The sequence below is a fragment of the Hyla sarda genome, chromosome 1 (genome assembly GCF_029499605.1).
Source record: "Hyla sarda isolate aHylSar1 chromosome 1, aHylSar1.hap1, whole genome shotgun sequence".
Classification (NCBI taxonomy): domain Eukaryota; kingdom Metazoa; phylum Chordata; class Amphibia; order Anura; family Hylidae; genus Hyla; species Hyla sarda.
In genome coordinates this window covers 419,644,707-419,656,209 of record NC_079189.1, presented here as the reverse complement: position 1 = coordinate 419,656,209, position 11,503 = coordinate 419,644,707, and the positions used below count along the sequence as shown (strand labels likewise).

Below are 11,503 nucleotides of genomic sequence, written 5' to 3'. Positions count from 1 at the left end.
CTCCCCCAGCGGGTCAGCGTGGCTGGGGACCATCCTTAACAGGCGTCTTCTTGTGTTTATTGCCTTTGGTGCGGGAGACGATCTTCCATTCCTCCGGTTTCGGCAGGGGAGGTAGCTGGGTTAGATTTGACACCGGGAGCCAGGAGGGTATGTCTAGCGGTTCCATCTCTAGGGTATGTCAAACTCGATCTAGGTCAGATGGCGCCCGAATAGTGAGTCTCCTGCCCTTGAAGTTAATGGACAGGCCGAATGGGAATAGCCATGCATACTGGATATCCTTCTCTCTCAGCTTTTCCAGAAGCAGTCGTAGAAGGCGCCTTTTTGCCAGCATAGATGGGGCTATATCTTGGTATAGAGCGATTTCAGCATCCCCATAGCAAATCGGCCGTTTTTCCCTGGCGGCCTGGAGTATGTCCTCAGTGTCTACATAGGACAGGAGCCCCCATACCACATCACAGGGGGGGGATCAGTTGGCTTCGGTTTCGGCTTGAGGGCTCTGTGAATCCTCTCAATGACCACTCTCTTTGCGCTATCAGGACCCAACAGGCCGGCGAAAATCTCACCCGCAACATTCCGGAGCGCCTCTGCCGCCCAGGACTCCGGTAAGCCTTTTAGCCTTATATTCTTCCGGCGGCTGCGATTTTCCTGGTCTTCCATGAGAGTGTAGGTGGAATTCAGGTGGGTCTCCAGGAGGGACGTGCAATCCGCCATAGCAGCCGAGTGCACGAAAGGGTTGCGCAGGCAGACTCCAAGGCCTCGGTCCTGTGACCAATCCCCAAGACTTCAGACTTTATCTCGGCTAGTTCAGTTAGGACCGGCTTCAACGCCTGAGGTAAGGCTTTTTTCATGAAGGACTTCAGGAATTGCTGGGTAAGAACTGCCGGTGTGTCCTCCTCGACTTCACTCTCGGCCTCACAGTCATCTCCTGGGTCTCTGAGTGGGGTAGTCTCGTGCACCATCTTGGCCTGCCGAGCGGGAGACACACTGCCCTTTTTCTTGAAGAATTTTGACATATCTGCCTGATTCCTACCCGGTTTGGGCGACTCTCCAGGGTCTCCAGGTACAAGCTTGCCGTATTTGACCATTTGTAGGGGAAAATCAGGTAGTTAGAAGGCTTGATTCTCCGGTCAGACGAGAGAGCAGCAGGCTCACGCGTCCATTCCTATCCGCGGCTAGGCTCCGCCCTCGCCTAACTGCATTTTTAATTTAAGTTAAGGCAGAGTTCACACATTGGTGTATTATACTTTACACATCAATTTCCTAGCCACATTTTATATTTGCAGTTTGTTTTTGCTGAATTCTGCTTTTGGCAGATTAGCATGTAAAATAAAATATGTGTCGAAATTTATGCGGAGTGGACCCAGCCTTAGAGGGAGATTAATCAAAGCCTGTGCAGAGGAAAAGTGGTGCAGTGGCCCATAGCAGCCAATCACACGTTTTGTTGTTGTTTTTCATCATTCAGAGGCCTTTAAGAAAAATGGAAGAATGAATCTAATTGGTTGCTATGGGCAACTGCACCACTTTTCCTCTGCATAGATTTTTTTTTATAAATCTCTCCCTTAGACCTGGAGCCATCATATACAGCCATGGCTGTAAATGTTGGCACCCCTGAAATTTTCCAAGAAAATTAAGTATTTCTCACAAGGATTGCAGTAACACATGTTTTGCTATACACATGTTTATTCCCTTTGTGTGTATTGGAACTAAACCAAAAAAGGGAGAAAAAAAAGCTAATTGGACATAATGTCACACCAAACTCCAAAAGTGGGCTGGACAAAATTATTGACACCCTCTTAAAATTGTGGAAAAATAAGATTCCTTCAAGCATGTGATGCTCCTTTAAACTCACCTGGGGCAAGTAACAGGTGTGGGCAACATAAAAATCACACCTGAAAGGAGATAAAAAAGGAGAGAAGTTCACATAGTCTTTGCATTGTGTGTCTGTGCGTGCCACACTAAGCATGGACAACAGAAAGAGGAGAAGAGAACTGTTTGAGGACTTTAGAACCAAAATTGTGGAAAAATATCAACAATCTCAAGGTTACAAGTCCATCTCCAGAGATCTAGATTTGCCTTTGTCCACAGTGCACAACATTATCAAGAAGATTGCAACCCATGGCATTGTAGCTAATCTCCCTGGGCATGGACAGAATGGAAAAATGGATGAAAGGTGTCAACGCAGGATAGTCCGGATGATGGATAAGCAGCCCCAAACAAGTTCCAAAGATATTCAAGCCGTCCTGCAGGCTCAGGGAGCATCAGTGTCAGCGTGAACTATCCGTCGGCATTTAAATGAAATGAAACACTATTGCAGGAGACCCAGGAGGACCCCACTGCTGACACAGAGACATAAAAAAGCAATACTACATTTTGCCAAAATTAACTTGAGTAAGCCAAAATCCTCTCGGGAAAAGTCTTGTGGACAGGTGAGCCCAAGATAGAGCTTTTTGGTAAAGCACATCATTGTACTGTTTACCGAAAACGGAATGAGGCCTACAAAGAAGAGAACACAGTACCTACAGTGAAATATGGTGGAGGATCAATGATGTTTTGGGGGTTCTTCTGCTGCCTCTGGCACTGGGTGCCTTGAATGTGAGCAGGACATCATGAAATCTGAGGATTACCAACGGATTTTGGGTCTCACTGTACAGCCCAGTGTCCGAAAGCTGGGTTTGTGTCTGAAACTTTGGGTCTTCCAGCAGGATAATGACCCCAAACATACATCAAAAAGCACCCAGAAACAGATGGCAAGGATGGGGGATAAGATGTCAGATCACCGTGGTCCCACTGCTGGGGACCCCCGGGATTGCCGCTGCGGCACCGCGCCATCATTACAGCACAGAGCGAGTTCGCTCTGTGCGTAATGACGGACGATACAGGGGACGGAGCAGCGTGACATCATGGCTCCGCCCCTCGTGACATCACAGCCCGCCCCCTTAAAACAAGTCTATGGCATTGACTCGTATTGAGGGGGCGGGCCGTGACGTCGTATTGAGGGGGCGGGCCGTCACGTCACGAGGGGCGGAGCAGTGACGTAATGATGCTCCAGCCCCTGTAATGCCCGTCATTATGTGCAGAGCGAGCTCGCTCTGTGCAGTAATGACAGCGGGGTGCCGCAGCGGCAATCCCGTGGGTCCCCAGCAGCGGGACCGCGGCGATCTGACATGTTATCCCCTATCCTTTGGATAGGGGATAAGATGTCTAGGGGCGGAGTACCCCTTTAAGGACTCAGCCCATTTTCACCTTAAGGACTCAAAACATTTTCTTTTTTTGCACGTTTTTTGCTCTTTTTTTCCTCCTCACCTTCTAAAAATCATATCACATTCAATTTTGCACCTACAGACCCAATTGTACTTTGTAATGACATTAATTATTTTATAACATAATCTGCGGCAAAACAAAACAAAAATTTGTGGGGTGAAATGAAAACAAAAAATAAAATGTTGCTAATTTTTATGGCTTCTGTTTCTATGCAGTGAACTTCTGTTTCTACGCAACGGCACCACAAATGATTTTTTTTTATTAAATTATTCAAAAAAAATCTAAATAGGAAAACTTTTATTGGGCAGGGGACGGGGACTTCACATTTATCCCAATTTTTTTTTTAAACACTATTTACTAGTGTTGCTATACCCTGCAATCTTTTGATTGCATACACTGATCAATGCTATGCTGCTGAGCATGCTTGGAGCAGCAGATCACCGATCGGACGAGGAAGAGGCAGGTGAGGACCCTCCCGTCGTCCATTAAGCTGATCGGGACATCGTGATTCTGTCTCCGCTGAGCTGCCAGGATATTTTTACTTTCACGTTAGACTAAAGGGTTAATACTGGGCATTAACCCTGGTTCCTGGCTGCAGTCGGGACCTATGGGGTTTGAAGCATTATCTGCTCGTGAGAACGCTTTCAACCCCAGTATAAGGACTCAGGACGTACAGGACTCAGGAGCGGGGGCATACCTGTATGCCCTGCATCCTTAACTGGTTAATTACAGACCGCTGTTGTTGGATGTATTATCAGTTCGGATACAAAGGTGCAATATGCATTACATAGATACCAATCCCCACAGTGTAAAGGCCCTACACACTTTCTGCAATCGCTTCATTGAAAGGGGTTATCCACCATAAGGGGATTTTAGCACTTACCTTTCAAACAGTAATGGACATGCTTAGGAAGGATCCGTGCTTGTCTTGGGGCTAAATTGGTATTTTTTGGGATTACCATAATGCCGAGGCAACAATCGGATAGCACAGAGCTTGGTAGGGAACCTTCGGCTGTCCTCCTTAGCTGATCGGGACACCGGGATTTCCCCATAGTGATTCCAATCAGCATCCCTGAGCTAACGGGTAGTTAATTTCAATTGTGGTGTCTAAAGGGTTAGTGCCTGACATCACCACGATTGGTGATATTCAACATTAGCCACAGGTTCTGGCTATGATGCGCGCTGCATAGTTCAGTAGCGTGCACAGGGCCCTTCTGTGATACTTGCCAGCGGGACATTAGGTACATTTGCACGAGTCCAAGTACTCGTGCAGATGTACAGTATAGGTCCCAATACAGATAACAGTATCGGTATTGGGACATCTCTAATAGTGAGCAATAATGAAAATGAATTAAAACATAAAGTAATTTAATAAGAATATTGAGGGACATTTATCAATGTTTGCTTATGTATTCCTTTTTTTAGTACTTTTTTCTTTACTTTTTTTTTTTTGCTTTTATGTGACTTATTTATCAACTGGTTTCAGCCTGTTGATAATTTTCTTTCACGTAAGCAATTTTTTCTTTTTTACTTTGGTAGTAGCTTTTTCTGCTTCATGTTTGAGCTGGAGTAAATTCAGCCAATTTTTAACTTTGTTGCGACTTTTTTTGCGCAGTTGCGACTGTCGCAGTTAATAAATACCAGACTACCCGTAGTCCATTTTAAAATTATTACTACGTAGTTAAGTTTTGGAAAACTTGCTTCTCTCGCTTTCCAGTCAAAATGTCGCACGAAAAATTGCGTAGTCGCAGATGCGACATTTGTGCGACATTTTTAGTAAAAAAATATTTAACTAAATCGCTTAATAAATGTCTGTCATTAAGAATTGAGTCCCATTGAGTAAAGATGCAAAATATACTAATAAATATATCATCAGCTGTATGGGAGAAAATAAGCATAAAAGTAGAGATCATATTTTTTTCTCATGTAATCATGTAAAAAAAATTGTTGTTTTGCGTTTTATGTACAAATAGCCTTCTCTGTTACCAAGTGTCCCTCTACATTTCTTTTCTTTTTGTCAAGTATTGCTTGCTAATGATTTGCTTCCCCTACAGACAGCTCATGCCATTGCTGTTGGGGCATCTGAGGTAGACAAATATGGATTGGTAATGATGGAGAAAACTTTCATTTGAACATGGAAAATTGCTGTTGCTACATTACAATAATTGAGTACATGGGTACTTGTAAAATAATATGTATGTTTGTAGCAGAGAAGCTAAAAAAGGACCCCACATAGTAGTCAATGGTTAGATAATACAATTGGTGCTAGAAATACATATGTTAAAGGGTTTACCCAGGAATAAAGTTAATTTAATCCAAAAAGAGCAGCACACCAGTCCTTAAAAGGGCACTCCAGTGGAAAACCAATTATTTTTTTTTAAATCAACTGGTGCCAGAAATTTAAACAGATTTGTAAATTACTTCTATTTAAAAATCTTAATCCTCCCAGTACTTATAAGCTGTTGTATGCTCTACAGGAAGTTATTTTCTTTTTAAATTTATTTTCTGTCTGACCACATTGCTCTCTGCTGACACCTCTGTCCATGTCAGGAACTGTCCAAAGTACAAGCAAATCCCCATTGTAAAGCTCTCCTGCTCTGGATAGTTCCTAACATGGACAGAGGTGATTACCTGAACCAGACCAACACAGAAAGCATGCTCTTCACCGCTGTGTTTGGGGGTTCCGAGCTTGATTTTTTTAGATGTTAAACTTAAAGCAATAGGAGATACCCTCATTACAGAGGGTTTTCGAAAATCCATTGCCAGAAATTCATTACTACATTTCAAGAGCTCCCACCCCCTGCACATGAAGAGGAGCATCCCTTACTCCGAGTTACTTCGTCTTCGCAGGATTAACAGCGAAGATACAACTTTTGAAAGGCAGGCTCATGATCTTAAAGAGCGCCTATTGGCGAGGCAGTATCCAGAGAACATTATTGAGAAAAGTCTACATGAAGTCAGGTGAGATAGGACCCCCAAACGATTCTGTTTCTCCTTGGCCAATTCCAACATGAACCAGCAGGTGGCTGGTGCTATACTCCACAGCTGGTTCATGTTGGAAGCTGATCCCAACCTTCACGAGGTGGCCCAGCATCCCCTATTGGTCACATTCAGAAAGAATACCACAATAGGAGAGAAACTTAAGAAATTTAAAGACACCACCGATCGCAATTCTTTAGTCAGAAATTAGTTTACGAAAGACCCCCCTAAAGGCAACTTCCCTTGTAGGACATGTCCACACTGCACACACATGTACACAGGCAAGGCCATATCATTAGGAGGTTGTCACCACCAATTTAATGAGCTAATAACATGCAGATCCACTTTCGTGGTTTATGCTTTGGTTTGTTCATGTGGGAGGTTCTATGTTGGCAAGACCATCAGGCAGCTCCAGGTACTGTTCAGGGAAGACGTCCGTTCCATCCGGGCCGGTCTTGAAGCTCCTAGATTTATTGCCCACATGAACCAAACCCACAATGGCAACTACGGCAGCCTTAAATTCGTGGGTCTGGAGAGAATTCCACCTTTGAGAAATGGAGGGGATAGAGGAAAACTTATTTTCCAACGAGAAGCTCGTTGGATAATACGCCTAAATGCTACTGGAAATGCCGGCCTTAATGACCGGAATGATTACAGTTCTTTCTTGTAGCCATTCAATTGTTTTGTATGTTTAACCCACCTGCGCATATTAGTTAATCTGTCTCTGTTGTCCCGTTTCTCTGTAATGTTTGTATCACATGACAGTCATGTGACTGTATTAACAGTCACATGATTCAGTTGTTAGCCAGGTTACTAGGCGACCGTTCGGTGCCGCCCCTATGAATAGGAAGTCGGCTCCTTCGGACGTCATTCCGGCTAGAGGAAGTGGGCTAAGCCGCACAAAACAACTTGTTCCGGAGACAGCCACCTCCCACCCCGCTCCCCTGCCTGTAACATCGCTACGCTGGATATAAATTAAAAGACCTGACTGGTGAGTGCAGCCTCTGTCTTCTTTTGCTCTTGCGTTTTTTTTTACTTTGTTGTGCCATTTTTATGTCCCCATAGGAAACTATTTATAGCAATCAATGTGCAGATGCTGAACAGTGCTATGCATAGGCATAGCACTGATCAGTATTATAAGCGATCTTCTTCTCTGCTCAGACCAGACCAGCAAAGAAGACCCCGGGAGACAGATGGAGGCAGGTAAGGAGACCTCCGTCTGCCATCTTGGTTGACCTAATCCCCCTCCCCCACCCCCCACCCCCCCGCAGCTGTGCAGTGGGCGATCAGATCAGCCATGTTAAACGCTTCATTGCCACAGATTGCATCTGAGGGGTTAATGGTGAGTGACCACTGATTTCTGCCATTACCAGCAGGTCCCTGGCTGCTGACAACAGCCAGGACCTGCCGTGCATGAAATAATAGGGAGGCCGGGATGAATTTATTAAACTTTATGTAACTTAGGTACATAACAAAAATTATAATTTACCCAATTTTTATTATTTACCTAAGTTACATAAAAGTTTAATAAATCCCCCTGGCTGCCCTATTATTTCAGGTGTTGGATCTATGACTGCTAATCTTTCCCATTTTATTGATCTTTTTTTACAACCTTATGTTTTACAATTACCATCATACTTGAGAGATTCTGCCCAACTCATACAGGAAATTAGTGATATTACTTTCCTTTTTTCTTTTTTGACATTAGATGTGTTCTCCCTCTATTCCAATATTGCCATCACCTTAGGAGTTGCTGCTATTTGTGATTGTTTGTATGAAGATTGTAGCCTCAGCAAGGAGCAGTCTGATTTTTTGGTAGATGCTATTTTGTTTATTTTAGTACATAATATTTTTTCTTTTAAGGGTGCCTTCGGCGCTAGGGCCACGGGGCACTGACGGCAATGCAGTGCTCTCGGAATCCGCGCAAAGAATGAACATGTTCTTTCTTTGCACGGAACATGTTCTTTCTTTGCACTGAACAATTTCAGTCCGCCGCGGAAATTCCGCAGTGTGAACGGGTCTCGCGGAGACCTATTCACATTAATGTTAAAGGACAACTGCAGCGGCATTACACTTATCCCCTATCCACAGGATAGGGGATAAGTGTTTGATCGCGGGGGGTCCGACCGCTGGGACCCCCCCAATCTCCCTAACGGGGCGCCGCCATAAGCGCTCATGGAGAGCGCTAAGGTGCGTAGCGGCGACCTAGAGGTCGATGGTGATGCCCCGTCTCCTCCCCGTTACCATACAGTTCTATGGGGGATGCGGGGAGGCACGAATGCTGCCTCCCCGCCTCTCCCATAGAGATGTATGGAGGAGGCGTGCCGGCCGCAACGTCATGTTGCGGCTGGCACGCCCCCTACACGGGAGAGCTGCGGCCCCGTACAGGAGATCGCCGGGGGCCCCAGCGTTCGGACCCCCCGCGATCAAACACTTATACCCTATCTTGAGGATAGGGGATAAGTGTTTGTAATGCTGCAGATGTCCTTTAAGTTCACACCACGGAATTCCACTCGCAGAGTTCTGCCTGTGAAATTCCACAGGAATTCCGTAGTGTGAACGCACCCTAATGAATGCTATATAGACAGATGGTATGGTGCTGCTACAAAAAGAAACATCCATCATATTACAAACAGGAGCTCTAGGACAACTGGGACTGAATGACCGCAAGGATATTAACATATTTGTAAACTAATGTAATAATTGTGTTTCTCTTGTTGCACGTCACTTGGGACTTGTATATATGTATATTGTATATTCTATTAGTTTTTTTGTAAATTTTTTGGGGAATTTTTACCCTTAAACTATGTGCATGCGGAAACGCATAATGATAACGTATAATATGAATAGGCTGTTGCAGTCAATCTATGTGCACCTGTCTGGCAGAAGTAAGGGTTAACCACCCTAGTGAACAGGTGCAATAATTATGTAATGTTTTAAGGTATGGAGGAAACAGAAGTGACGTAGGAAACAGCAGACGCGGCGTGTTGCCGCGAAACAAACACTCGTCGTCCCGTCTCTTCTCTACCCCCTCCCGACATGTGAAGTGACCTCTTGTTGGGAATAAATGGAAGAAGCATGACCATGGTATGCCGTGAGTTATTTCTTATTCTTCATTGTGCAGCATCTGTCTTTCATCACTGAGCACCGGTACAAGTCTAGCTTATAGACTGTTGTATTACTGCATTGAGGGCCAAGTTTCAGCAAGGTATGCTAGCAAGTGGAAGTTGTAGCAGTGCCGACTGAATTTTCTTCAGACAACCATTGTCAAAGGATCTTGTGCTTTTGCAGCCAGAGCACGCTAACAGCACACGTATACACACTTGCCGATAATGGATCGGACCGATCAACCGATGTCCGAGGACCCCAATGCTTCTTCAACACCCGATATAAGAGGACTGTCCCTAGGTCAGGAGGGGGCGGATCAGTTCTTCATACAATGCAATGCCAAAGAAGAATTACAGGTCCTAAGTGTTCGTGCATTAGAACATAACATCTTGATTTTATCAGAAAAGGAAACCAAATTATTTTGGACAGTGAATTCCTTGCAGTCCTACTGTGTAAGTGAAAGAGCTCCAAGAGGACTACGATCCTATAAAGAAATATCACAATTTTTGACGTTGCTGATTTTCTCCGTGAATGGAGGGAGATTCATAAAGATCGTGCATTACGGTTAACTAAATTGATTCTATCCCTTACCGAGAAGGAGTACTCCACGGTAACAGAAGAACTGTTAAAAGCTAAGATGGAACTCAAAACTCGTCTGATAGAAACTCAGTATGCTAACTCCATGAAAAGGATCGATAAACGGCTGATTCCAATTCATGCCAAACTTAAAGAAAAGAAAAAGGATAAATTCCTCCGGGACAAACTGGACTACGACTCAGGTAAAATATTTGATTGGCAGCCCCGCCAATCTTGGAGAAGACGCCCAAGAGCCCCCCAGAGACGAAAAGAATATTGGACCACCGACTCGGGGTCTGATTAAAGTGGAGCTGGCGACCGAGAAGGAGCAACGTCCACCCCCTCATCCAGTCATATGGCTGAACGTTGTTACGCCGAGCGCTCCGGGTCCCCGCTCCTCCCCGGAGCGCTCACAGCATCCTCGCAATTGCAGCGCCCCGGTCAGACCTGCTGACCGGGTGCGCTGCGATACCTCTCCCAGCCGGGATGCGATTCGCGATGCGGCAGACGCCCGCTCGCGATGCGCATCCCGGCTCCCGTACCTGACGCGCTCTCCGTCGGTCTTGTCCCGGCGCGCGCGGCCCCGCTCCCTAGGGCGCGCGCACGCCGGGTCTCTGCAATTTAAAGGGCCACTGCGCCACTGATTGGTGCAGTTAGTTTAGTTAGTGTGTTCACCTGTGCACTCCCTATTTATACCTCACTTCCCCTGCACTCCCTCGCCGGATCTTGTTGCCATTGTGCCAGTGAAAGCGTTTCCTAGTGTGTTCCTAGCCTGTGTTCCAGACCTCCTGCCGTTGCCCCTGACTACGATCCTTGCTGCCTGCCCCGATCTTCTGCTACGTCCGACCTTGCTCTTGTCTACTCCCTTGTACCGCGCCTATCTTCAGCAGTCAGAGAGGTTGAGCCGTTGCTGGTGGATACGACCTGGTTGCTACCGCCGCTGCAAGACCATCCCGCTTTGCGGCGGGCTCTGGTGAATACCAGTAGCAACTTAGAACCGGTCCACCAGCACGGTCCACGCCAAGCCCTCTCTGGCAGAGAGGATCCACCACCTGCCAGCCGAATCGTGACAGTAGATCCGGCCATGGATCCCGCTGAAGTCCCACTGCCAGTTGTCGCCGACCTCACCACGGTGGTCGCCCAGCAGTCGCAACAGATAGAGCAACAAGGCCACCAGCTGTCTCAACTGACCGTGATGCTACAGCAGCTACTACCACAGCTTCAGCAATCATCTCCTCCGCCAGCTCCTGCACCTCCTCCGCAGCGAGTGGCCGCTTCCGGCCTACGATTATCCTTGCCGGATAAATTTGATGGGGACTCTAAGTTTTGCCGTGGCTTTCTTTCACAATGTTCCCTGCACTTGGAGATGATGTCGGACCAGTTTCCTACTGAAAGGTCTAAGGTGGCTTTCGTAGTCAGCCTTCTGTCTGGGAAAGCTCTGTCATGGGCCACACCGCTCTGGGACCGCAATGACCCCGTCACTGCCTCTGTACACTCCTTCTTCACGGAGATTCGAAGTGTCTTTGAGGAACCTGCCCGAGCCTCTTCTGCTGAGACTGCCCTGCTGAACCTGGTCCAG

General features: G+C 46.2%; 1 long non-coding RNA gene across 1 annotated transcript; it reads left to right on the top strand.

The window, feature by feature from the left end:
* The first annotated feature begins 7,129 nt into the window (after window positions 1-7,129).
* Window positions 7,130-9,318, top strand: LOC130308948 (uncharacterized). The gene is made up of 3 exons (XR_008857740.1): window positions 7,130-7,231; window positions 7,949-8,055; window positions 9,182-9,318. It is a non-coding gene; the product is annotated as an uncharacterized LOC130308948 (long non-coding RNA).
* The last annotated feature ends 2,185 nt before the right edge of the window (window positions 9,319-11,503 follow it).